A 25315-nucleotide genomic window follows, 5' to 3' on the forward strand; every position below is an offset into this window, starting at 1 on the left:
TCTCATGATGAGGACTTTAAGATCAAATATGCAATACAGTATTATTAACTATAGTCATCATGCTGTACATTACATTCCCATAACTCATTTATTTTATAGCTGAAATTTTGTACCTTTTTATCCCCTTCACCCATTCCCCCCTTCTCACAAGCACCAATCTGTTCTCTGCATCTGTTGAGTTTGTTTTGCTGGTTTTGGTTTTTTGCATTACCCATACGAGTGAGATCATACAATATTTGTCTTTCTCTGACTTATTTCATTTAGCATAATGCCCAAAGTCCATCCATGTTGTCACAAATGGCAAGATGTCATTCTTTATGGCTGAATAAGTGTAATTCATTTTGTCCTTTTATTGGCTGAGTTGTATTATACTTTTTCCATTAATCCATAAATAAACATTTAGGTTGTTTCCATATTGTAAATAGTGCTGCAATGAACACAGCAGTGTGATGGGGAGGCAGACTCTGTCCCGCAGAGCCGATCCAGGTCATCACAGATAAGGAAATAAAAATAAGCCATTCCAGCCACTTTCTTGGTCTGCCAGGGAAAGGGAGTGGCAATTCCTTCTAGTGGAGAATGCCCCAAGCCCCTGTGTTCCATGCAATGACTTTTATTGAAAGGGTTATCAATGGGGGCTAGGTAGTAGGTGATCTCATTATATCAGTATGTTAATGTTTACAGAGAATAGGTGATGTTTTGAAGAAGACAAAGGACAGGAACACACTAATTTGCATGGATCTGAGATGAGTAAACATAAGAGCACCAAATGGTTTAGGGTCAGGGTCTGTGAATAATGTAAATTTCCTTCCTAGCTTAAGCTGGTTATCATAGCTTTGAGGGAAAAACAAAGCATGCTTCAAGTAATTTACTTCTAGGCCTGATTTCTCCTGGGAACCGCCCAATCCAGTCTAGGGCTGCCTCTAGTATTGTTTCAAGCCTGAGCCAGGCAGTCAGAGCAGAGCAGTCAAGAGATAAGGAGACTTCTTTCAGATAGAATGAGGACACTGGCCATATCAAAGCCGAGGGGTGAGGGTCTTTTGCACTTTCTCTGTGTCCCCCAAGTCCTTCCCTGATCGCCCCTATGCGACTGTGCCTGTCTTGTGCTGCCCCTGCCATTGAGGGTTCTTACCTGTCATTGAATAACCAGGCATCCTCCGGGGCCAAGCAGGGTGATGAGAGGCAGGCAGGGGCTGCGCCCCTGCCACGGGGACAGGTTTTGTCTCCTCAGTGGCCTATTTTCCCAAGGCCTCCTTGCTTAGCTTGAGCCTTGGGGCCCTCTCGCCTGTCATCAAGGCTACCGTTCCTGAAACCAGGGGGACAGTTCCCAACAGCAGTGCACTTTTTAAAAATAATTTATTCATTTATTTTTAGAGAGAGGGGTGTCGGGGGGAGAGAGGGAGAGGAACATCGATCAATTGCCTCTCTCAGGTGCCCAAACCAGGAAGGACCCGCAAGCCAGACATGTACCCTCACTGGGAGTTGAACCAGTGATCTTTTGCTTTGCAGGAGGATGTTCAACCAATTGAGCCACACCAGCCAGGGCATATAATCTCTTCAAATCAGTATTTTCATTGTCTTCAGATAAATACCCAGAGTGGATTTGCTAGGTCATCTGGTAGCTCTATACTGTTTTGTATAGTGACTGCACCAAATTACATTTCCACCAACAGTGCACGAGAGTTCCCTTTTCTCCATATCCTTGTTAACACTTGTTATTTCTTGTATTTTTGATGACAGTCATTCTAGCAGGTGTGGTGTGATATCTTATTGTGGTTTTCACTTGCATTTTGTTGATGGTTAGTGATGTTGAGCATCTTTTCATGTGTCTGCTGGCCACCTGTGTCGTCTTTGCAAAACATGTCTTTTCAGATCTTCTGCCCATTTTCAAATAGGATTGTTTGGTTTTCTTACTGAGTTGTGAGTTCTTTATATATTTTGGATATTAACAATTTACCAGATACATTATTTGCAAATATTTTCTCCCACTCAATAGGCTGCTTTTTCATTTTGATGGTGGTTTCCTTTGCTGTGCAGAAGCTTTTTAGTTTCATGTAGTCCCGCTTGTTTATTTTTGCTTTTGTTGCCTTTACTTTTGGAGTCAGATATAAAAATCATTGCTAAGATCAACGTCAAGCTCACCACCTGTTCCCTTCTAGGGGTTTTATGGTTTCAGGTCTTACATTCAAATCTTTAATCTATTTTGAGTTAATTTTTGATATAGTGTAAGATAGTAGCCTAGTTTCATTCTTTTAGTGTGGCTGTCTTCTTTTCCCAACACCATTTATTGAAGAGACTCTTCTTTTCTTTTTGTTGTAAATGAATTGAACATATATGCATGGGTTTATTTCTGGGGTTTCTGTTCTGTTCCAATGATCTATGTATCTGTTTTTATGCCAATACCATACTATTTTTATTACTATAGCTGTGTAATATAATTTGAAATCAGAGAGGATGAGGTCTCCAACTTTGTTCTTCTTTTTCAAGATTGCTTTAGCTACTTGGGGTCCTCTTATGGTTACATACAAATTTTAGGATTGCCCTATTTCTGTGAAAAATTTCATTGGAATTTTGATAGGGATACATTAAATTTGTAGATTGCTTTGAGTAATATGGACATTTCAACAATAATTTTTCCAATCTATGAGCAAAGCATATCTTTCCATTTATTTGTATTTTTAATTTTTTCATCAGTCTTTAAAATTTTTTTGATTTATTGATTTGAGAGAGAGAGAAATTTGTTTTTCCATTTCTTCTTGCATAATTGCCCTGACTAGAGCTTCTGATACTAGATTGAATAAAATAGAGTGAGCATCCTTATTGTTCCTGTCTTAGAGGAAAAGCTTTCAGTTTTTCACTGTTTAGTAGGATGTTAGTTGTGAGCTTGTCATATATGGCCTTTATTTAATTTAATTTTATTCATTTATTTATTTACTTATACTGCTCCCCTAAACAAGGCCTGCTCTTTATAAATGGCCCTTATTATATTGATGTACATCCCCTCTATATCCACTTTGTTGAGTTTTTATTATAAATGAATATTTTTAAAATATTTTATTTATTTATTTTTAGAGATGGGGTAGGGAGGGAGAGAAACATTGATTTGAGAGACAAATATCTATTGGTTGCCTTTCATGAGCCCTGACTGAAGACCAAACCTGCAAACCAGGCATGTGCCCTGACTAAGAATTGAACTGGCAACCTTTCACTTTGCAGGATGATGCCCAACCAACTAAGCCACACCAGTCAGGGAATAAATGAATGTTGAATTTTGTCAATTCCTTTTTCTGCATCTATTGAGATGATCAGATGATTTTTATCCTTAATTTTACTAATATGGTATATTACATTGATTGATTTATGGATGTTGAACCATCCTTGCATCCCTGGAATAAATCCCACTTTATCATGGAGTATTATCTTTTTATTGTATTGTTGAATTTGGTTTGCTAATATTTTGTTGAGGATTTTTGCATCTATATGTTCAGCAGGGGTGAATTTTCTTATCCTGGTACTTCCTTCTGAGGCTCTCTTTTCCCATCTCACCAGGTTTCAGACTCTAGCCTTTGACTTCTCCCATTATCAGAAGAGCATTGATAACTGACAGATAGAGCCCTTGAATCTGTAGGTCTTTCTGGACTCCTAGGTCATTCACCCCACCTTCATCTCCACATTAATTCATGTCACTTCCCTCTAGGGAAAAGATATTCCCCGATTTTTAGAACATCTTCATATTCCACTTTTGCACCCACTTCACAGATGTATAAGGAAACTAAGGGTCACAGGGGTTAACTGACTTGGCCAAGGCCACAGCATTATAGAAGTGAAGGTAGAATCCTTAACTGCCTCCAAAAGCCTGTCCTCTTTTCTATGGGTATTTGAAATTTTTAACTTATCGATTTGAGAGAGAGAGAAACATCAATTTGTTTTCCAATTATTTATGCATCCATTGGTTGATTTGTTGTTGGTGGAAATTGGACTCTTCCATGGGATCACAAGGAAAGCATTTTGAGGACCCACATATGGGAGATTGTGGTGTGGCAAGATGATTTATTTGGGTGGAAATAGAAGCTGCCTCCTGGGTTCCCAATGTTCCATCTCCATTTGTGCCACCATGGAAAAAGTCCAGTTATGCCCTCAGCAAGATCAAAACAAAAGCCCGTGTCCAGAGTTTCTGCTTTGTATTAAAGTTTAGTCCTTTGGAGTCCACAGGTGGCTGCTAAGTGGTCTCAGTCCCCATCCAGGTAGTTTAGCTTGTTCCCAGCTGCTCCAGTAGCAGAGTCTGTGTGGCTGTTGGTCATCCAGATGTAAGACCACATGGCTGTGGAGAGAGAACACGTGAGTACGTGCTCTGAGTATGCGTGAGAGAGAGAGAGAGAGAGAGCACTTCTTTGTTTCCCTGGGATTATATTATATTAGGTTGAGTTTGAGATGGACAAGATGTTTTTTAAAAGAACCAATCAATTTCCCAAGCTTCCTTGGGCTTTTTGATGGGTCCATCCCCTCATTTGACTGACAGGTTAAGCACCTCCCCATGTGCCCCCCAACAATCAAGTACTGGAGTAGGGAAGAAATGCTGTAATCCCCGGGAGTATAAAGCTGTAGCTCCGTGGTCAAGCAAAGAGGCTTATGCCCCCTGGTTTATTAAGCTCAATGTTTAATTTCCTTTGCTTCCTTTTGTTATTAATAATTAGCTAACTACCTATGGTAACAGATTCTTGTATGTGCCCTGACCAGGGATTGAACCCACAATCCTGACATATTGGGAAGACACTCTAACCAACTGAGCTACCTGGCCAGGGCAAGACTGTCCTTCCCCCCCGCCGCCCACCACCAATCCCATGTGTGTCTTTAATGTTATGGACTGAATTGTGTCTTTTCCTCTACTCCTTCAAATTCATATGTTGAAACCCTAATCCCTAATGTGACTGTATTTCGAGATAGACCCTTTAAAGGGGATTTAAGGTTAAATGAGGTCATGAGGGTGGGGCCCCAATTCAATAGGACAGGTGTCATTATAAGAAAAGAAAGAGATGACAGGGATGTGTGCACAGAAAAAAGGGCCTTGTGAGGATTCAGCAAGATACAGCAAGAAGGCAGCTACCTGCGAGTCAGGCAGACTAACTGCTTCCGAAACCAGTCCTGCTGGTTCCTCGATCTTGGACGTTCAGCTTCTCGAACTGTGAGAAAGTAAATTTCTGTTCTTTAAGTCACATGGTCTGTAGTATTTTGCTATGGCAGCCCTACCACACTAATAGAAATGATAGTCTCCAAAATTTCAGCAAGAAATATGCAGAATCTACTTCCAGAGTGTAACATTTGCTCTAACAAGATACTTTTAGAATTAAAACATTGGGGAGAAAACTAGTCATAAAATAAAGGCATGGCTACAGTAGTGGAGACCCAAGCCTGGCAGAGAATCATATCACTTGTCTTTGTTTTTGAACAAACTTCCTCAATGTAGGAAAATGATGGAAAACTGGGGAAAATGAACAATGCCTTTGCAAAATAAAAAGATGGACTCCATGTGCTGCTAAGGACAAACTACCTGGCATCTCGTTAAAGAGAAGAAAAATTGGTGGTAGCTAACAAAGTTGATAATGAATTGCTAGGGTTCATTTTCTCAAGTACCACAATCATAAAAATGATTATAGTAATTGAGACCTGACCTTACCAATTTTTCATTCTCACTATAACCCTGCAAGGGATTTGAACACAGGTTTGAACCTAAGCCCCATTTTCTACATTGTTGCCTTTCATCAAATGATGGGTAGATGTAATAAAAAGATGCTAGGGCATACTGACATCTCGAGATGACATAACTGGAATTTTACATCATCTATGTAATATACTTGTCAAAAATGTTTAACTGGATTTTAACAATGAGGAAACAGTCCAGCAGAAGCAGATTGTAGGGCATTCTACCTTACCACTGGCCTAGACTCTTCAGAAAAATAAACTGAATGTATTTTATACCAAACTTTTTGAGGCATATTGATAGTATTATGGTTATGTAGGAAGAGAAATTTCTTATTTTTAGATGTCTACTTAAGTATTTAGGGGTCAGTACTGCAATTTACTTTCAAATGGTTGAGGAAAAAAATGAGTATATTTACTAAGTATCAAACAAATGTAGCAAACCATTAATTGGTTTGAAATTTTTCAAAATAAAGATTAGGGAAAGAAAAAGTTAGAGACCCCATTCTGTTATGTTAGAAGCCATTATCAAGCTGTGAAGGGATCCTCTTCTTTACATTGTGAACAATATTTACTATATCTATATATATTTTAGGAGAGCTAGAATCCATTAAGTGAAAAGATGTGCCTATTTTCTCTGGCACAGCAAAGCAGTCGATCCAACTTGGTTAATGGCCCTGTGGAGGGGGTGGGCACGGGGCGGGCGGTGTGGAGAAGGCATAGACATTTGTTGGAAATAAGAAATTTATTAGTAGACTTAGCTATTCACCTTTGCCTCTTACTAATAGACTTGTGATTTAGATGTTTGCTTGCTTTGAGATGATTTCTATTATTTTGGATTAGAGGTTGGGAAACTTCTTTTATTTGGCCAAGTAAAAAATATTTTTGACTTTGTGGGTCATGTACTTTCTGTTCCAACTACTCAACTCTGCCATTGTTGTGCAAAAGCAGCTATAGATACTGCACTACAGTGTGAACATACTTAATGTCACTGAATTGTACACTTAAAATTTAACATAGTAAATTTTATGTGTATTTTACAATGTAAAAAAAAAAAAGCAGTCATAGATACTATGCAAATGAATGTGTAGCTGGTGTTCCAATAAAATCTTATTAATGGACAATGAATTCTGAATCTCATATAATTTTCACATAATGAATTTTTAAAAAAGATTTTATTTATTTTTAGAGAGAGAGAGGAAGGGAAGGAGAAAGAGGCAATCAAAATGTGGTTGCCTCTTGCGTGCCCCTCACTGGGAACCTGTCCCACAACCCAGGCATGTGCCCTGACTGGGAATCGAACCTGCGACCTTTTGCTTCACAGTCCGGTGCTCAATCCACTGAGCCACACCAGCCAGGACTGAACTTTTGTTTTTTTTTAATTGATGTTAACCTATTTAAAAATGTAGAGACAATTCTTAGCTTGCCAGCCATATAAAAACAGGTGGTGGGCTGAATTTGGCCCAGAGGCCATAGTTTGCCACCCTTACCTTAGAGATAAAGGATATACATCAAATGATTTAAAAGGCAGCACTCATTTCTACAGTCTAAGGTGTTGCCATAACAAACTTTATGGGGTTTAAAAGTTATAATTTACAAAAAAACTTATCACCCATCTGTTTCTAAAATCATGAATGACTTACTCAAGTAAAAACTAAATTTAGAAATCTCAACAGAACTTAAGATGCAAAGGGAACAGTAATCATTATTTTTCCAGCTACCAGTTGTATCCACTTACAGAGTAAAAATCTCCAGCATACAAAAGAAATACCAATACCTTCTTCGACCATCTTTTGCATCACCTGCTTGGGACTTAATAGTTCTTTACCCACCCTCCTCCCTCTGCCTAAGAGCACTTCTCACCTCCTATAACTCAGGATTGACCTCCCTTAATTCCATGGCAAAGAAACTAACATTTGTTGAACATTGTTTTATGCTGACAATTTCATTTAATCTCATTAAATCCTAACCATCCCCACCTCAAGAAAAAATGGCTTTTGGCCCTGGCTAGTGTGGCTCAATGGATTGAGTGCTTGACCTGCGAACCAAAGGGTCACTGGTTTGATTCCCAGTCAGGGCACATGCCTGGGTTGTGGGCCAGGTCCCCAGTGGGGTGGGGGGGCGCATGAGTGGCAACCACACATTGATGTTTCTCCCCCTCTCTTTCTCCCTTCTCTTCTGTCTAAAAAATAAATGAAATCTTTTTTAAAAATGGCTTTTAAAGTCCTCCATTCATGATTTCATATATTACACATGTAAAAATACAAGCTGTGCACTTTAAGATTAGTACATTTGAATACATGGAAGTACAACTTACTGACCCAATCATTACAAAAGCCACCACCCAAATTGAAATATTCACACCATGGAATACTATGTCCCATTAAAGAGCAGGAGACATACATGTATCGGCATAGAAAATAATAGTCCTGCCCTAACAAAGGGGAGAAAAACAGGTTTATAAAACAACACACAAAAATATATACACGTGCACAACAGAAACATTTGGAAAGATAGTCATCAAAATACTACTCGTGGTTATAATTGGGTGGTGAAATTTCAGGTGTTTATTCTTGTACTTTCCCGTATTGTTTCACAAGCATATATTACCTTTATAATGAAGAAAATCAGTAAAGATATTTTTATTTGAAGGAAAAAAGGCCACCACCAAAAGTGATTTGTTTGGGTTTTTTTTTAATGTTTAAACTCTGGCCAATGTGGCTCAGTTTTTTGGAGTATTCTTCTGTAACCAAAGAGTTGTGGGTTTGATTCCCAGTCAGGACACACGCCTGGGTTCAATCCTCAGTCACAGTGCATATGATGCCCAGACTGGGCATGTACAGACTGGGCACGTATGGGAGGCAACCAATTGGTGTTTCTCTTTCACATCAATGTTTCCCTCTCTCCCTGTCTCCCTTCCTCTTTCTCCAAAAAGAATGAAAAAAATATCCTTAGGACTTCCAGTTAAGATGGTGGTATAGGCAGACATGGCTCACCTCTTTGCAAAACCACATGAAAATTACAACTAAAATAAAGAAGAACCTTCACTCAGGAATGTCAGAAATTGAGCTGAATGGAAGTCTGTCAACTATGGAATAAAAGAAACCACATCCATCCAGGCTGGTAGGAGGGATGCAGACATGGAATGGGCTAGTACATCACCCTTGTGTGGTGGATGAAAATTTGGGAGGGATAACTTGGGAGCGAGGAGTCCAAGCCCCACACATGACCCCTCAGCCCAGGATTCCAGGGTGAGGAAGCTAAATCCCCACAACTTCTGGCTACAAAAACCAGCAAGGTTTGAGTTGGTGGATTAACTTCTGGAGCCCCAAGCAGTTCCTCCTAAAGAACCCACACGTGGACTCACCTACTCAGATTCACTCCCTCTGAGCTCCAGCACCAGGGTAGCAGCTTGAAAGGTAGGCACCAGTGGTATACAGAGAGAAACTGAAGCGTCTGGTATCAAGGCGAGCAGAGGCCATTGTCCCTTTGCTAAACCCTCCCCACCACTGTGCTGGTAAGCTGGTGCCATATCTGAGACTCCATCAACTTGGCTAACACTGTTTGACCAACTTTGGAGATCCCCAGAGGCTCTTCCCCACCCAACTTACCAGCCCGCCCAAACTGCTTTTCTATATAAATGGCTGGTCGTGGCTCCTAAATCCTACCAAGCAAGTAACAACTGGCTCCAGTGAGCTATAGCCGCAGCCAGATTAGATTCACAGCTTGGCTTTGCCTGGGAAACTCCAAGCCCAGTGCAAGTAATTGCTTCACATCTCAGATTGCTTTACAGCTCAGGCAAGTTGCCAAGGGCAAAACATGGCGGAGGTGCTGACTTTGACCTACGCCACCCAGGAAACCCCAGGACCAGTACGCTACAGACCACGTCAGAGGAGCACCACCTTGTCCCTGCACAATTGATCTTCCACAGAGGGCAGAGGTTGGTGGTCAGTGGTCACAACCAACCCTTGCAGCTGACTGGCCTGGGTAAATCCCTTCCATTGATCTACCAATAGCCACCAAGGCTCAACTACAAGAGAAGGGTACACTCAGCCCACAGAACTCTGCTGGGCGCACCTCAAATACCCTGCTTGAGTGATAGGGGAGGTTATGCCACTGGACCCTACAGAACATCTACTACACTAGGCCACACTACCAAGACACAAAGTCAAAACAGCTTTACCTAATACATCAAAACAAACACAGGGAGGCTGCCAAAAAGAGGAGACAAGGAAACATGACCCAAATGAAAGAACAGATCAAAACTCCAGAAAGAAGAACTAAACAAAAATGGTGATAAGTAAATTATCAGATGCAGAGTTCAAAAATACTGTTTATAAGGATGCTCAAGGAATTCAGTGAGGACCTCAGCAGCATAAAAAAGACCTGGTCAGAAATGAAGGATCCACTAATTGAAATAAAGAACAATTTGCAGGAAACAACAGTACAGTGGATGAAGCTGAGAATCAAATCAATGATTTGGAACATGAGGAAGCAAAAACCAAGCAATCAGAACAACAAGAAGAAAAATGAATCCAAAAAATGAGGATAGTATAAACAGCCTCTGGGTCAACTTCAAGAGATCCAACATTCACATCACAAGGGTGCCAGAAGGAGAAGAGAAAGAGCAAGATATTGGAAATCTACCTAAAAAAGTAGTGAAAGAAAACTTCCCTAACTTGGTGAAGGAAACAGATATGCAAGTCCAGAAAGCATGAAGTCCCAATTATGATGGATGCAAAGAGGCCCACTCCAAGACACATCATAATTAAAAGACAATACTCTGGCTGATGTGGCTCACTGGATTGAGCACCAGCCTGCAAACTGAAAGATCACCGGTTTAGTCCCTGCGTCAGGGCACATGCCTGGGTGCAGGCCAGGACCCCGGTTGGGGACGTGAGAGGGGCAACCAGTATCTCACACAACAATACTTCTCTCCCTCTCTGTCTCCTTCCCTTTCCCTCTCTTTAAAAATAAATAAATAAAATCCTTTAAAAAATAAAATAAAAGGCCAAAGGTTAAAGACTCTTAAAAGCTGCAAGAGAAAAGAAGTTAGTTACCAGATGGTTTCCAGATAGGAGGTGGGAGGAGAAGGAGTGAAGAGGTGAGGGAATTAAGAAGTACAAATAGGCAATTACAGAATAGCCATGGGGATATAAAACACAGTATAGGAAATGGAGTAGCCAAAGAACTTATACATATGACCCATGGATATGGACAATGGTGAGGAGTTGCCTGAGGGAATGGGGGGTGCTGGGTGGAGGCGGGCAGAGGGAAAAATCAAGACAACTGTAATAGCATAATCAATAAAAATAATTGTATAAAAAAAGAAAAATGTCCTTGGGTAAGGAGTAAAAAAATGTTAATCTTTATTGTGGTTATATATATATTCCAAACTCTACACACGCACACATATTCCAAAATATTTATTTACAGATGAAATGACATGATACTTGATATATCATTAAAAAATATTTGTAGTTGGGGTAAATGAGGATACAGATGTAGACTAGTCATGAATTGATAATTGCTGAAGTGGAGTGATGAGTTTATAAAAATTATTAATAATACCACTTTCATAAATGTTTAAGATTTTCTTTTTTAATAGTTCATTTTTCATTGTATTTTTTCCATTATCATTTACCCCCTTTCCCTCTTCCACCTCCATCCACTGCTCTCCCCAACACAATCACTATATGTCGTCCATGTCCATGAGGTTTCTTTGAAACTCAGTCCCTCCACCCCCCAACTCACCCTGCCCCAAGTTGTCATCCTGCTCTCTATTTATGAGTCTGTCTTTATTTTGCTTATTAGTTGGTTTGTTCATTAGATTCCATGGAATTTTCTGTAATAAAAAGTTACTTTCCTCTTTCCCTCTAAATGTCCCTGCTTTTGCAATTTCAGCAATTTCAGCAATTTCAGCCACTAACTGACTTCACATCTGTCTTCCTTCATAATCCTTCTAGTCTCTGTTTTCAGAGTTCGAGGCCTACTCTGCCCACTAATGCCTGAGATTTAACAGAACCAGGGTCAATTGTAGTACCTTCTCTACTGTGCATTGAGCACCTTTTCTTGCTCTTATTTTCCTGTGAATGGCACCATCACTCAAATTTGTGAAAAAGGCCTTCCAGAGTTCTCATTCCCCATGACCAAATTAGTTACCTGTACCTCAAGATTGTGAACTCTCCCTGGCTGAGTTGGTTAGGGCATAGTCTCATCATCCTGATGCACCAAAGCTGGGGGTTTGATCCCTGGTCAGGGAACATATAGGAACCAACCAATGAATGCATAAATAAGTGGAAAAACAAACCGATTTTTTTGGACAAGGTTTTACTTATTGATTGATTTTTAGAGAGGGGGAAGGGAGGAAGAAAGAGGGGAAAAATGTCAATGTGAAAGACAAACATCAATCAGTCGCCTCCCATACGCATTCCAAGACCAAACCCACAACCCAGGCATGTGCTCTGACCAGGAATCGAACTGACAAACTTTCACTTTGTAGGATGACAATCAACCAACTGAACCAATCCAGTCAGGGCACAAGTTGATATTTCTTCCTCTCTATCCCCCTGTCACTGTCCTCTCTCTAAAATCAATAAATACATTTTAAAAAATTTTTGTTAAAAAAAGTATGGGACTATCAAAATTCATATCTTCCCATTTCTACTGCTACTACCCTAATTCAAAATTCTCATTAAGTTATAACTATGCTGCCATACAGCATAGTTGTATTGTGCCCCTCCCTCCAGTTCCTCCCAGCTCCAATTCTGTCTCTCTTGTTCATTGCTCTACCTTTAGTACCTGACACAATGATTAGTATATAGTACCTGTTCAGTAAATATTTGTGGCATGAAGACCATCACAGCACTTATTTCACCCTTATAGATAGTTGTGAACCTATGTTCCTTCCTCAAGCTCCTTCCATGACCCAAAGAGCAGAAACCATTTTAATCATTTGCCTTTCTCCTATATGTGAACAGCCCGTGATTACTGACATGGTCCTTTTCAGTTAGTTATAGTAAATCCTTTAGATTTGGGTAATTAAAGCAGCAGATATAAATGTGATTATGTATCTACATATGGGAATGTCAACAAAAATCCCTCCTACCCACTCCAGTGATATAAAAGCCAAACAGGTGACACAATAGTTAAAATTAGCTCTTAGACCGGCCTGGTGTGATTCAGTGGATTGAGCGTCAGTCTGTGAACCAAAAGGTCACTGGTTCAACTCTCAGTCAGGGCACATGGCTAGGCTGTGGTCCAGGTCCCCAGGTGGGGGCATGCAAGATGCAACCAGTTGATATTTCTGTCACATATCAACATTTCTCTCCCCCTCTTTCTCCCTCCTGCCCCTCTCTCTAAAATTAAATAAATAAAATCTTCTTTTTTTTTTTTTTAATTACTTTTTAGGGGCTGCCCCTGAGGCTGTTTCAGGGAAGTACAGGCAGCCAATGGAACCCAGGATTATCAGTAGCTCTACCCCAACCACCAGTATCTGCTCTGCAGGGGTCCCCTGGAGTTTGAAGCTCAAAGACTGTCTGTGGCCATGGGAGGCACAATAGTGGAGCCTGCCTCATGAAGCCAACTTTTGAGCCCATTCCTGGCCCACTGGGGAATAATGGGGGCTCTGGGTTAAGTGACATCACAGAGGGGGTTGGAGACCTATTGGTGATTGACCCTGAGGTGTTGAAAATGTCAAGGTTTTTCATGGAGGTATGGCTGTCTCCAGCAGAGGCACCTCAATGGAATTATCATTGCAGATGGTGTGACCAGTGAGATCTGCTGCCTGGATGACCCACCCGCACAGATAAGGGAAGAAGAGAGATGGGGGCCACTGTGGCCTCTGGCACAGCCAAGGGAACAAGCACGCAGCAGTAGAACAACAGCCAGTCTTCTCTGCTGAGACTCAGTTAAAACTCTGACATATCCATGGCTATTTCATTCCTATATAACCCCAAGGAGCCCAGACTGCAAGCCTTCATTGGCAACTGGTTCTTCTGCTTTCACAATCAGAATGTGGACATTTTTTCTTTTCTTCTTCTTTTTAAAATTATGTTTTATTATGCTACTATAGTTGTCCCCATTTTTCCCCTTTAGTCCCCCTCCACCCAGCACATCTACTCCCTCAGGCGATCCCCACACCATTGTTCATGTCCATGTGTCATGCGTTTAAATTCTTTGGCTACTCCATTTCCTATAATGTATTTTACATCCCCATGGCTGTTCTGTAACTACCTGTTTGTACTTCTTAACCTCTCACCTTTTCACCCATTCTCCTATACCACTCTCCAATCTGGCAACCATCAAAATGCTCTCTGTATCTATAATTCTATCTCTTTTCTTCTTGTTTGCTTTGCTTGTTTTTTAGATCCAATTCTTGGTAGACATGTATTTATTGCCATTTTATAGTTTTGATCTTCTTTTTCTTAAATAAGCCCCTTTAACATTTCACATGATAGTGGCTTGGTGATGATGAACTCCTTTAGTTCTTTCTTGTCTGGGAAGCTCTATATCTTCCCTTCAATTCTAAATGATATCTTTGCCAGGTAGAGCAATCTTGGCTGTAGGTCCCTGCTTTTCATGATATTGACTATTTCTTGCTAATCCCTTCTATCCTGCAAAATTTCTTCTGAGAAATCAGATGACAGTCTTATGGGAACTCCCCCATAGGTAACTCTCTGCTTTTCTCTTGCTGCTTTTAAGATTCTGTCTTTATCTTTATTGGCATTTTAATTATGATGTGTCTTGGAGTGGGCCTCTTTGCATCCATTGTAATCAGGATTCTCTGTACTTCCTGAACTTGCATTGTTGCGCTGCACAGTGGCTAGATTGGGCACCGTCGCAGGGGAGCACTGCTGGGGTCAGCACTCATCCCTGCCCAGGCAGCAACAGCCACGCCGGGGGGAAGGAGCACACAGCAGGGAGCGCGGTGCTCCCTGAATCTGAGGGAAACCGTCGGGGGCCAGCTGAGATGGGAGCAGAGCTCTGAATCCCACAGAGCCCGTCCTGGGGTTGTCACAGATAAAGGAAATAAACACAATATGTCACAAACACTTCTCTGTTTGCCAGTAGAGCAAACGTGAGCACTTCCCTCTTAGTGGAGAAGCCTGTGGCACATTCCTTTAGTGGAGAAGGCCCTGTCACCCTTTGTTCCAAGGATTTTATTGAAAATCTTATCAGTGGGGCTAGGTAACAGGAATGCATATGTTATCTCATTATATTAGTATGTTAAATTTCACAGAGAATATATGATGCTTTTAAGAAGACAAGTGACAGGAATACACTGATTTACAAGGGTCCAAGAGGAGACCAGTATAAACAAGAGAGACTAAAGATAAGGGCAAAGTCGACATAAAGGAGCCTAAAGATATAGGGTAAGGGGTGTAAATAATGTAAATGTCCTTCTCAGCATGAGCTGGCAGAGCTTTGAGGGAAGAACAAAACACTCTTTAAAGAATTTACTTTTAGGCCTGATTTCCCTGGGAACTGCCAGATCTGATTTAGAGCTGATTCCTGCACTGTTTCAAGCCTGAGCTAGGGGGCCGGGACTGGGGAGGGAACTACCAAGAGATAAGGAGACTGCTTTTCGGCTATAATGAGGACTCTGGCCATGTCCAAACCACGTCAAGAGGTGCGGGCCTTTTTGCCCTTTCTCCGTGTCCCCCAATTTTTTCTGCTGCCTATACCAGTCTACGCCTGTCTTAGGTTGCCCCTCCCGCGAGGGGTCCTGTCATTGACAAGGACCTCACAAGGTAAAGCAGAAAGGCAAGAGCTATACCCCTGCCGGAGGGACAGGCTATGTCTCCTCAGGAGCCTGTTTCTCCAAGGCCTCCTGATTATTTCCATCCTTGGAGCCCTCCAGCCTGTCAGCAGGGTTACAGTTCCTGAAACCAGGCAAGGCATTTCCCAACATTGCAAGTCTATTTTCTTCACCAAGTTTGGGAAGTTTTCTTCCGTTATTTTTTTTTCAAATTTCCAATTTCTTGCTCTTTCTCTCCTCTTTCTGGCACCATTATGATGTGAATGTTGGAATGCTTGCCCTGGTTAGTGTGGGCCAGTGGATTGAGCGCCGACCTGAGAACCAAAGGGTCGCCGGTTCAATTCCCAGTCAGGGCACATGCCTGGGTTGTGGGCCAGGTCCCCAGTAGTGGGCATGCAAGAGGCAACCACACATTGATGTTTCTCTCCTCCTTTCTCCCTCCCTCCATCTCTGTGTAAACATAAATAAATATTTTTTTTAAATGTTGGAATGCTCGAAGTTGTATGAGAGTCTGCTTACAGTATCCTCTTTTTTGGGGTTGGGGGAGGATTTGTTTGACTTCTTGTTGTTCTGATTGCTTGTTCTTTGCTTCCTTATGTTCCAATTCATTGATTTGATTCTCAGCCTCATCCACTCTACTGTCATTCCCCTGTAAATTGTTCTTTATTTCAATCAGTGTATCCTTCATTTCTGACTGGATCTTTTTTATGTCATTGAGGTTCTCATGAAGTTCCTTGAACATCCTTTTTTTAAAAGATCGTACTTATTTATTTTTAGATATGTGGGAAGGGAAGGAAAAAGAGAAGGAGAGAAATATCCATGTGCAAGAGATACATTGATCAGTTGCTTCTCGAATGCCCCCAACCAGGGACTCTGCTCACAACCAGGCATGTGCCCTGAATGGGAATCAAACCAGGGAACTTTCAGTTTGCAGACTGGTGTTCAATCCAATTAGCCACACCAGCCAGGGCTCCTTGCGTATCCTTATAACCAGTGTTTTGAACTCTGCATCTGATAGATTGCTTATCTCCATTGTCTTTAGTTCTTTCTCTGGAGTTTTGATCTGTTCCTTCATTTGGGCCATGTTTCTTTGTCTCCTCATTTTGGCAACCTCCCTGTATTTGTTTCTATGTATTAGGTAGAGCTGCTATGACTCCCTGTCTTGGTAGTGTGGCCTAATACACTAGGTGCCTGTGGAGTCCAGTGGCACAGCTTCCCCTATCACCAAACTGGGTACTCAAGGTGTGTCCTTTCTGTGGGCTGAGTACACCCTCCTCTTATAGTTGACCCTTGATTGCTATTGGCAAGTCAATGGGAGGGATTTACCCAGGGCAGTCAGATGCAAGAACTGGTCGTGACCACTGACCACCAACCTCTGTCCTCCATGGAAGATCGGCTGTGCAGGGACAGGATGGTGGTACTCCAGCGTGTTGTGGAGCTATCCACTGATGGTGCAGTCCAAGGCCAGCCGCTACCTGTGTTCTGTCTGGGGCCACCCTTCATGAGCTATAAAGCAATGTGTAGATGCCTGCTACTTGCGCTGGGGTTAGAGATTCCCAGGCAGAGACAAACTGTGAATCTAGGCTGGATCCTCTAGTGCCAGGCCTGGGGTCACTTAGCAAGAAGTACTGGGACTGGGGACTCACTTAGGCCACCTGTTCTTTGTTTGTTTGAGAGGATTTAGGAAGCTGTTAAGCATGAGCCAAGACCAGCCATTCATATGGAAAAGTCACTGTTAATGTATGGTTGTGTCTGTAAGTTTAGTGGGACAAGTCTCTGGGTGTCTCGCAGGCTGGGCAAACAGTGTTAGCCTGGCTGATGGAATCTCAGATATGGCACCCACCTGCCAGCTCTGTGGCTCTGTTGGGGGAGAGCTCAGAAAAGGGACAATGGCCTCTGCCACCTTTCTGTCTGGACGAAAGCTGACCTCCAGCACGTGCCTTGATGCCAGACACTTCAGTTCCCCTCTGTGCACCACTGATGCCTTTCAAACTGCTACCCTAGTCCTGGAGCTCCAAGAGAGTAGGTCTTTGTGTGTGGATTCTTTAAGAGTAGCTGTTTGGGACTCCAGAAGTTTTTTCCCACCCACTCAATCCCCACTGGATTTTGCAGCCACAAGTTATGGGGACTTATCTCCCTGGCACTGGAATCCTGGGCTGGGGGGCCTGGTGTGGGGCTGATACTCCTCCTTCCCGAGATATCCCTTGCAAATTTACACCCACCACATGTGGATGTTGGGAACAGCCCATTCTGTGTCTGCACCCCTCCCTCCTACCGGTCTTGATGTATGTGATTTCTTTAATTCTGTAGTTGTCAGACTTCCATTCAACTAAATTTCTGACAGTTCTGAGTGATGGTTCTATATTTTAGTTGTTATTTTGATGTGATTGTGCAAAGTGGCAAGCCATGTTTATCTCTTCTGCCTGCTGTGGGCAGCAACACATTGCGGGGAGCGCAAGGTTCCTGGATCTGAGGGTCAGTATCCGGAGCCAGCCAAGGAGGGAACAGGGCTCTGAATCCCACAGAGCCTGTCAGGGTTGTCACCGATGCGGGGAATAAAAATGAGTCATTGCAAACATCCCTCTCTCTTTGTCGGGAGAGGGAAAAGGACACTTCCCTCTAGTGAAGAAGCCCCCAAAGCCCCTTTTTCCAAAGGCTTTTATTAAAAGTGTTATCAGTGGGGCCAGGTAACAGGAATGTGCAGCTTATCTCATTACATTAGTATGTTAATGTTTACAGAGAATAGATGATGTTTTGAAGAAAACAAATGGCAGGAACACACCGATTTACATGGGTCCAAGGGGAGACTAGTAAACACAAGAGTGTAAACATGAGAGCGCCAAAGGGTTTAGGAATAGGTTCTGTGAATAATGTTAATTTTCTTCCCAGCATGAGCTGGCTCTCATAGATTTCGAGGGAGAAACAAAGCATGCTTTAAAGAATTTACTTCTAGGCCTGATTTCCCCTGGGAACCGCCAGATTCAGTTTAGGACTGTCTCCAGTATTGTTTGTAGCCTGAGCCACGCATGGGAGAGAGAGCTGCCAAGAGACAAGGAGACTTCTTTCAGATAGAAAAAGGACTGTGGCCATGTGCAAGCCGAGCCAAGGGGTGTGGGCCTTTTAGCCCTTTCTCTGTGTCCCCCAATTCCTTGATTTTCTGCCTATACTGGCTGTGTCTGGCTTAGGTCATCCCTCTTCTTGAGAGATCTTACCCATCTTTGACTACCAGCCATCACAGGGCCAAGCAGGGTGCAGTGATGGAGGCAGGGTCTGTGCCCCTGCCAGGGGACAGGTTTTGTCTCCTCAGTGGCCTGTTTTCCCAAGGCCTATTTGATTATTTCCAGCCTTGGGGTCATCTTGCCTGTCGGCAGGGTTACAGTTCCTGAAACCAGACTAGGAGTTTCCCAACAGCTACCATTTTGACTAGAGGTTGATCAGGACCTTGATCTTTTTTTTTTTTTTTTTTCCAATTAGTTTGCTTTCAATATCATTGTGTATTGGTTTCAGGTGTACAACATAGTCATTAAACAGTCATATACTTTACAAAGTGCTTTTTCCAATATTTCTTGTACCCACATGGCACCATACATAGTTTTTGCAGTATCATCGGATATATTCCCTATGCTGTGCTTTACATTCCTCTAACTATTGCAACTACCAATTTGTACTTTTTTAAAAGTATATTTTATTGATTATGCTATTGCAGCTGTCCCACTTTTTTCACCCCCTTATTCCCCTTTGCGCTGCACCCTCCCTCCCATCAGCATTCCCTCCTACATTAGTTCATGTCCATGGGTCATACATATAAGTTCTTTGGCTTCTCCATTTCCTATACTATTCTTAACCTCCCCCTATTTTATACGTACCATTTGTGCTTCTTATTCCCTATACCTTTTCACCCATTCTCCCCGCCACCTCTCTGCTGGTAACCCTCCATTGCTATGATTCTGTTCCTGTTCTAGTTGTTTGCTTAGTTTCTTTTTGTTTTGTTTTTTAGGTTCAGTTGTTGATAGTTGTGAGTTTGTTGGCATTTTACTGTTCATACTTTTGATCTTCTTCTTTTTCCTAGATAAGGCCCTTTAACATTTCATATAATAAGGGCTTGGTGGTGATGAACTCCTTTAACTTGACCTTATCTGGGAAGCACTGTATCTGCCCTTCCATTCTAAATGAGAGCTTTGCCGGATAGTATAATTTTGGATGTCGGTCCTTGCCTTTCATGACTTTGAAAACTTCTTGCCAGCCCCTTCTTGTCTGCAAGGTTTGTTTTGAGAAATCAGCTGAGAGTCTTATGGAAGCTCCTTTGTAGGTAACTAATTGTCTTCTTTTCTCTTGCTGCTTTTAAGATTCTCTCCTTATCTTTAATCTTGGGGTAAGTAATTATGATGTGCCTTGGTGTGTGCTTCTTTGGGTCCAACTTCTCTGGGACTCCCTGAACTTCCTGGATCTCTTGGAAATGTATTTCCTGGGCCAGGTTGAGGAAGTTCTCCTTCATTATTTGTTCAAATAAGTAAGTTTTCACATTCTTACTCTTCCTCTTTTCCTTCTGGCACTTCTATGATTCAGATGTTGGAACGTTTGAAGTCCCATTTTTAAAGCCTCTCCACATTTAAAAAAAATTCTTGTTTCTTCATTCTATTCTAGTTAAGTGTTTATTTCTTTCTGTTCCCAGTTGTTGGTCTGAGTCCCAGTTTCCTTCCCTTCAGTGTTGGTTCATTGTATACTTTTCTTTACCTCACTTTGCATAGTCTTCACTTTTACCTCTGGTTTGCAACTGTACTCAACCATTTCTTTGAGCATCCTGATTATCAGTGTTTTGAACTCTGCATCTGATAGGTTGGCTATCTCCTTGTCATTTAGTTTTTTTTTCTGGAGTTTTGATCTGTTCTTTTATTTAAGCTGTATTTCTTCATCTCGGCACACTTGTTACATTGCAAGGAGCGGAGCCATAGGCATTAGCCATAGTAGGGCAACTCACGTCTCTGTTGTGGCGCTTTATGTTGGGGGGGTCAGAGTAGGAACAATGCTGCTTGCTTTGCATTGAAATGCGACTGGCTTTCAGTCACTTCCCCTGCTATCCACAATCAAATTGGGCCCTTCTGGTGCTGATTCCCAGGTGGGTGGCTTTGTGTACATTCTAGGGCCCTGTGGGTCTCTCTAAGAACCCTCCTGTGAAGCTGGGAGTTTCTCCCACTGCCACAACCTCCATGGATTTTTACAGCCAGAGGTTTTGGGACTTTCTTTTCTTGTGCTGGAACCCTGGGTTGTGCAGTGTGTTTTGTTCCCCAGTTGTTCCCCCCAGTTTATCCACACACAAACATGGGACTGCCAGCCACTGCCTTGCCACGTGTCCTCTCTGCCCCAGTTGCCTGTCTCCGCCCCTCCTACCAGTCTGGATAAATGTTTCTCAACTCCTTGGTTGTCGGACTTCCATACAGTTCAATTTTCTGGCAGTTCTCATTGTCTTTTGTTTTTAAATTTGTTTTCCTTTTGGTTGTGCAAAATCTATTTACCTACCCCTCCATCTTGGTGGGAAGTTCCCAATTTGTACATCTTAATCCCCAAACCCTCTCCCCTCTGGCAACCACGAGTCCACTCTCTAAGTTATGAGGGTTTCAATTTTATTTTGTCCACATATAATGACATATGGTATATGTCATTCTCTGACTGGCTTATTTCACTGAGTATAATACCCTATAGGTCCATCCATGCTGTCACATATGGTAAGATTTCATTCTTTTTTATTGCTGAAGTAGTCCATCGTGTATGTGTACCACTTGATTTTTTTTTTTAAGTCCTCACCCAGTATGTTTATCGATTTTTGAGAGAGAGGAAGGAAGGGGAGGAAAGAAACATGAATTGGTTACCTCTTGTACACACCCCAACCAGGGATTTAACCCACAAGCTAGGTATGGTGCCCTAAATGGCGATCGAACCCACAACCTAGGTATGGTGCCCTGACCAGGGATTGAATGCATAACCTATTGGTGTAGGGGATGACGCTCCAAAGAAGCCACCTGGCCAGGCCCCACCTGTTCTTTATCCAGTCATCAATTGATGAGTACTTGGGTTGTTTCCATGTATTGGCTATTTTAAGTAAAGCTGCAGTGAATATAGGGGGTGCATATACTCTTTTGAATTTGTTTTGGGTTTTTTCAGATATATGTTCAGAGGTGAAATTGCTATGTCATATGGTAGTTCCGTTTTTAATTTTTTGAGGACCCTCCCTACTGTTTTCCACAGTGACTGCACCAATCTACATTCCCACCAACAGTGCATAAGGGTTTTTGCCTCATCCTCTTCCAGCCATGTTGTCTGACAAGGTCCGGATATGGGGAGAGAAGCTTCAAGGAAAGCGTCCTCTGGGAAGAGGACGTGGCATAGGGACAATTGGTAGTACGGGAATTATATTACTAGGAGTCATAATTTTCATTGTATATATGATCAACCTGGGAAAGATAAATAAGACACATGAGAATGAAATGGATAGGCGAGCCTCGGATGTAATTCTAGTTTCCACAGAACTAGACACAGTCACCACCACTCCTGAATCATCTGTAACTGTGTGTCCAGATTGTACTAACAACTTACTAGTTAAGTTAGCAAGGAAATTTCCCCCGAATATCCCTGAGAAACAGTTTATAGATGAACTACAACAGGCGGAGCTCATGGAGCCAGCTTATACTCCTGTGCCTCCGCCTCTGGTAGCTAAGGTCATTAAAGAAAATAAAAAGAAATTATACAGACCCCTTCACACAGCTCAGGGGTTGCCTTTTGTAGCCTATTGGATAAAAGGAAAATTGCAGTATCCCCTTCAAGGAGTTAACAGCATGAAAAGAATCCCTGACCACCGCCCCCATTGCCCCATACAGGAGTTTACCAGGAAGGCATAAGAATAGTCAATAAAGATCGAGTACATATTCCCTACGCTAGCTTGCCTTTCATGAAACGCTTGGCACGAGCAGGACCCCCCTAGTGCTTACATACAAAAGAATAAAGAAATAGCTTGAGGAGGCAGTTACGGACATATTATAAAAAATGTCCCTACTTATTCAGGAAAGAAGAAGGTAGGGAGGATTGACTAGCTGATGAACCATAGAATTATGAGAACCAGGAAAAGCACAAAGTTAGGTACAAAGTCTGCTCTTAGTAATTGCTTCTGCTCAGCCAACCCACAACAATATGTAACCGCAAATGTCTGATGCTCGCCAAAAATAAAAATATATAATATATATGAGATTTGCAATAAAGCGGAACAGCTTTGCTCTGCCTCTGAGTCGTGTAGTTGTCTGTCTCCCATTGCCGACACCTTACCCACCTTCAGGACCCCCTGGATCCTGCTGCAGCTGGACTGAGGCAGGTTTTGTTTTCTCCACATCCTTACTGACACTTGTTTGTGGACTTATTGATGATAGTCATTCTGACAGGTGTGAGGTGGCATCTCATTGTGGCTTTAATTTGCACTTCTCTGATGATTAGTGAGGTTGAAGGAACGTGGACTTTTTCCACCAGCTGCTTAACATGTACATCTATATGGATGAGGATGTGGGTGATGCCATCAAGCCCTACAGAGCCCACTGTTGCTACCAGAGCATTAACATTTCCTTCCAGTGCCCCTTGTTGTTTGGAGCCTAGTCTTCAACCATGTACATTTCCACTCAACGACACTCTCCGACACTCTCCGACACTCCCCACGAGACCAAGCTATAGAAGCCAATCCTTAGATGAGCTGAAGCCAGCTCACCAAAAGAGGGCTGCCCAGACACAGGGCTGCCTTCCTTTAGAGGGACTCACCAGCACCCAAAGTCAAATGCTACCTCCAGTACAAGTCTCAGCAACAACCTGAAATGAACAGCCAACAACCTCAAAGTGGAGAATCAGGATGAGTCTTTCAGACTGGCTCCTGATTGAGAATTCTCATCAAGTCCCTTATGGTGATCAGCATGTGGTGAGCCACACTCCCCAACCAGGAGCAGAAAACACAGCAACTGATGTCAGAGCTCTCCCTGCTCAACCATACCCTGCCTGAGTGTCTGGCTGCCAACTGCCCACTTTGATCACCACGTGATTCGCGTGCCCCATGCCCAGGCTGTTGTCCTCAAATCCAAAAACAAGGCTTCCAACCCGATCTCTGTGGAAGTCCTTGAATATGAAAATTTCAACACCACCATCCCCACCCAGATCCCAAAGAACTGAATCTGGAGAACACAGTCTGTAGAAAACCTGACTGAATGCAGGATCACCCATGAACAGGAGGCAGTCAGCTTCAACACTGTGCCCAGCTAAGACAAGAATGATGAAGCCTGGCCGGTGGACAATATAGGCAATTTGCAAGTGGAGCTTCCTGAAGTGCACACTAACAGCTGTGACACTTCTGTTTTATGTGGACAGCATCACCATCTAGTAGAGCAAGGAGCTTGTTAATTGCAGTGAGGGACACTTGACAGTGTCTTTCAGAGCAGCTGGCTCACACCCACACTGCCTTCAAAGAGACCCAGACCTTTCTACAGTTGATCTGGCAGAATTACGTGAGGTGATCAGAGACGGCTCCTCCTTGGACATCTCCCAAATTGGCAGTTCCTGTCAGCTATTGTCACAAGCATGGGGATGATCTTCTGGCAGGCCTCTCATCCACCTGGAAGAAAGTCACAGCCCTCCTTGCTCAATTATCTCCTGCAGGAGCCTAACAGTTATACCATTAAAGCATTCCTCATTGCCCACAGCAATTTTGTACAGTTGAGCTGGCTACTTGCTGCAAATCGAGACACAATAGGAACATCCTTTTGGATGCAGGCAGCCATATGATTTACATTGACTTTGACTTCATCCTGTCTAGTTTGCCCTGAAACCTGAGATTTGAGATGCCAGCCTTTAAGCTGACCAGAGTTTATAGACACCACAAGCAGCCTGGATGGTGACATACTGATTGCTGCTTGCAAACACATGGACAAGCTGGTGCAGATCATGGGGACCAAGCAGTGAGTTCTTAAGAGTTCTCACTTCCATGGCTCTAGCTCCATCCATAACCTCAAGGTGGTTTCATATTAACATGACTAAGGAGCATCTCCAGCTGCTGGTGAAGAGCATCATGTGGTCACCACCAAACTCTATGGCAGCTTCCAGTACCTCACCAATGGCATCAGTGGACCCTCCCTACCCATTCATTCAACCCAAGAAAAATGGAAGGCAAGAAACACAAAGGATCATAGGGTGACTGTAGACTTTGTCAGGGGGTGGGAAAATAAGCTTAGGGTTGGCTTCCTGGGACTTCCATGCTCCCATTGGTGTCAGTATTACAGCCTGACTCCAGGACTTAGTACCCTCTAGAGAGCAGAGGATAGTGGGTCTTTCTTCTCCCCAAGGTCTGAGAGGCTCTTTTCACAGGGCATCTTCTTAAGCTGTTCTGGTAGGGCTTGAACCTGCAGTTATCCTTTGGCTATGCTGCTGCATGGCTGTCCCCTCCCAGGGAATGACTCCTACCCTGGGTTCCCCCTGGTAGGTGGGCTCTGGCATAGGGTGCTGCATTTGCTGAGATTCCCCATCACAGGGGCCAGGAAGGAAGTTGCACAACCACTTCAAGCCTAGCCACAGGTAATTCCTTGCCCTAATCCCTTCCCCACACCCAGGGAAGTAGCTCTCAATTTTGTAATGATTTTTGTTTGAAATGAAGTCTCAACATAAACAAACACTCCTCCCCTAATCCTTTAGGCTGAAACATCATTCCCTCACAGTACCCGTATGTTTGCAGAACTTTAAAATCTGCCATGACATCTTTATATGTCATTATTCTGTGTACTATCTCCCTGCCCCTGAGTCTCTAAGATTTACAAGGGTAGGACTATTTTGATATTCATCACTAGG

The 25315-nt window shown here is 42.7% G+C and overlaps 1 pseudogene; it reads left to right on the forward strand.

Moving 5' to 3' along the window:
• Positions 1 to 13240: 13240 nt before the first annotated feature.
• Positions 13241 to 24781, forward strand: LOC129075214 (phosphatidylinositol 4-kinase beta-like; annotated as a pseudogene).
• The last annotated feature ends 534 nt before the right edge of the window (positions 24782 to 25315 follow it).

Source organism: Pteronotus mesoamericanus, unplaced genomic scaffold, assembly GCF_021234165.1.
Source record: "Pteronotus mesoamericanus isolate MK-2021 breed Mesoamerican mustached bat unplaced genomic scaffold, CSHL_Meso_final contig_100, whole genome shotgun sequence".
In the NCBI taxonomy this organism is placed as follows: Eukaryota; Metazoa; Chordata; class Mammalia; order Chiroptera; family Mormoopidae; genus Pteronotus; species Pteronotus mesoamericanus.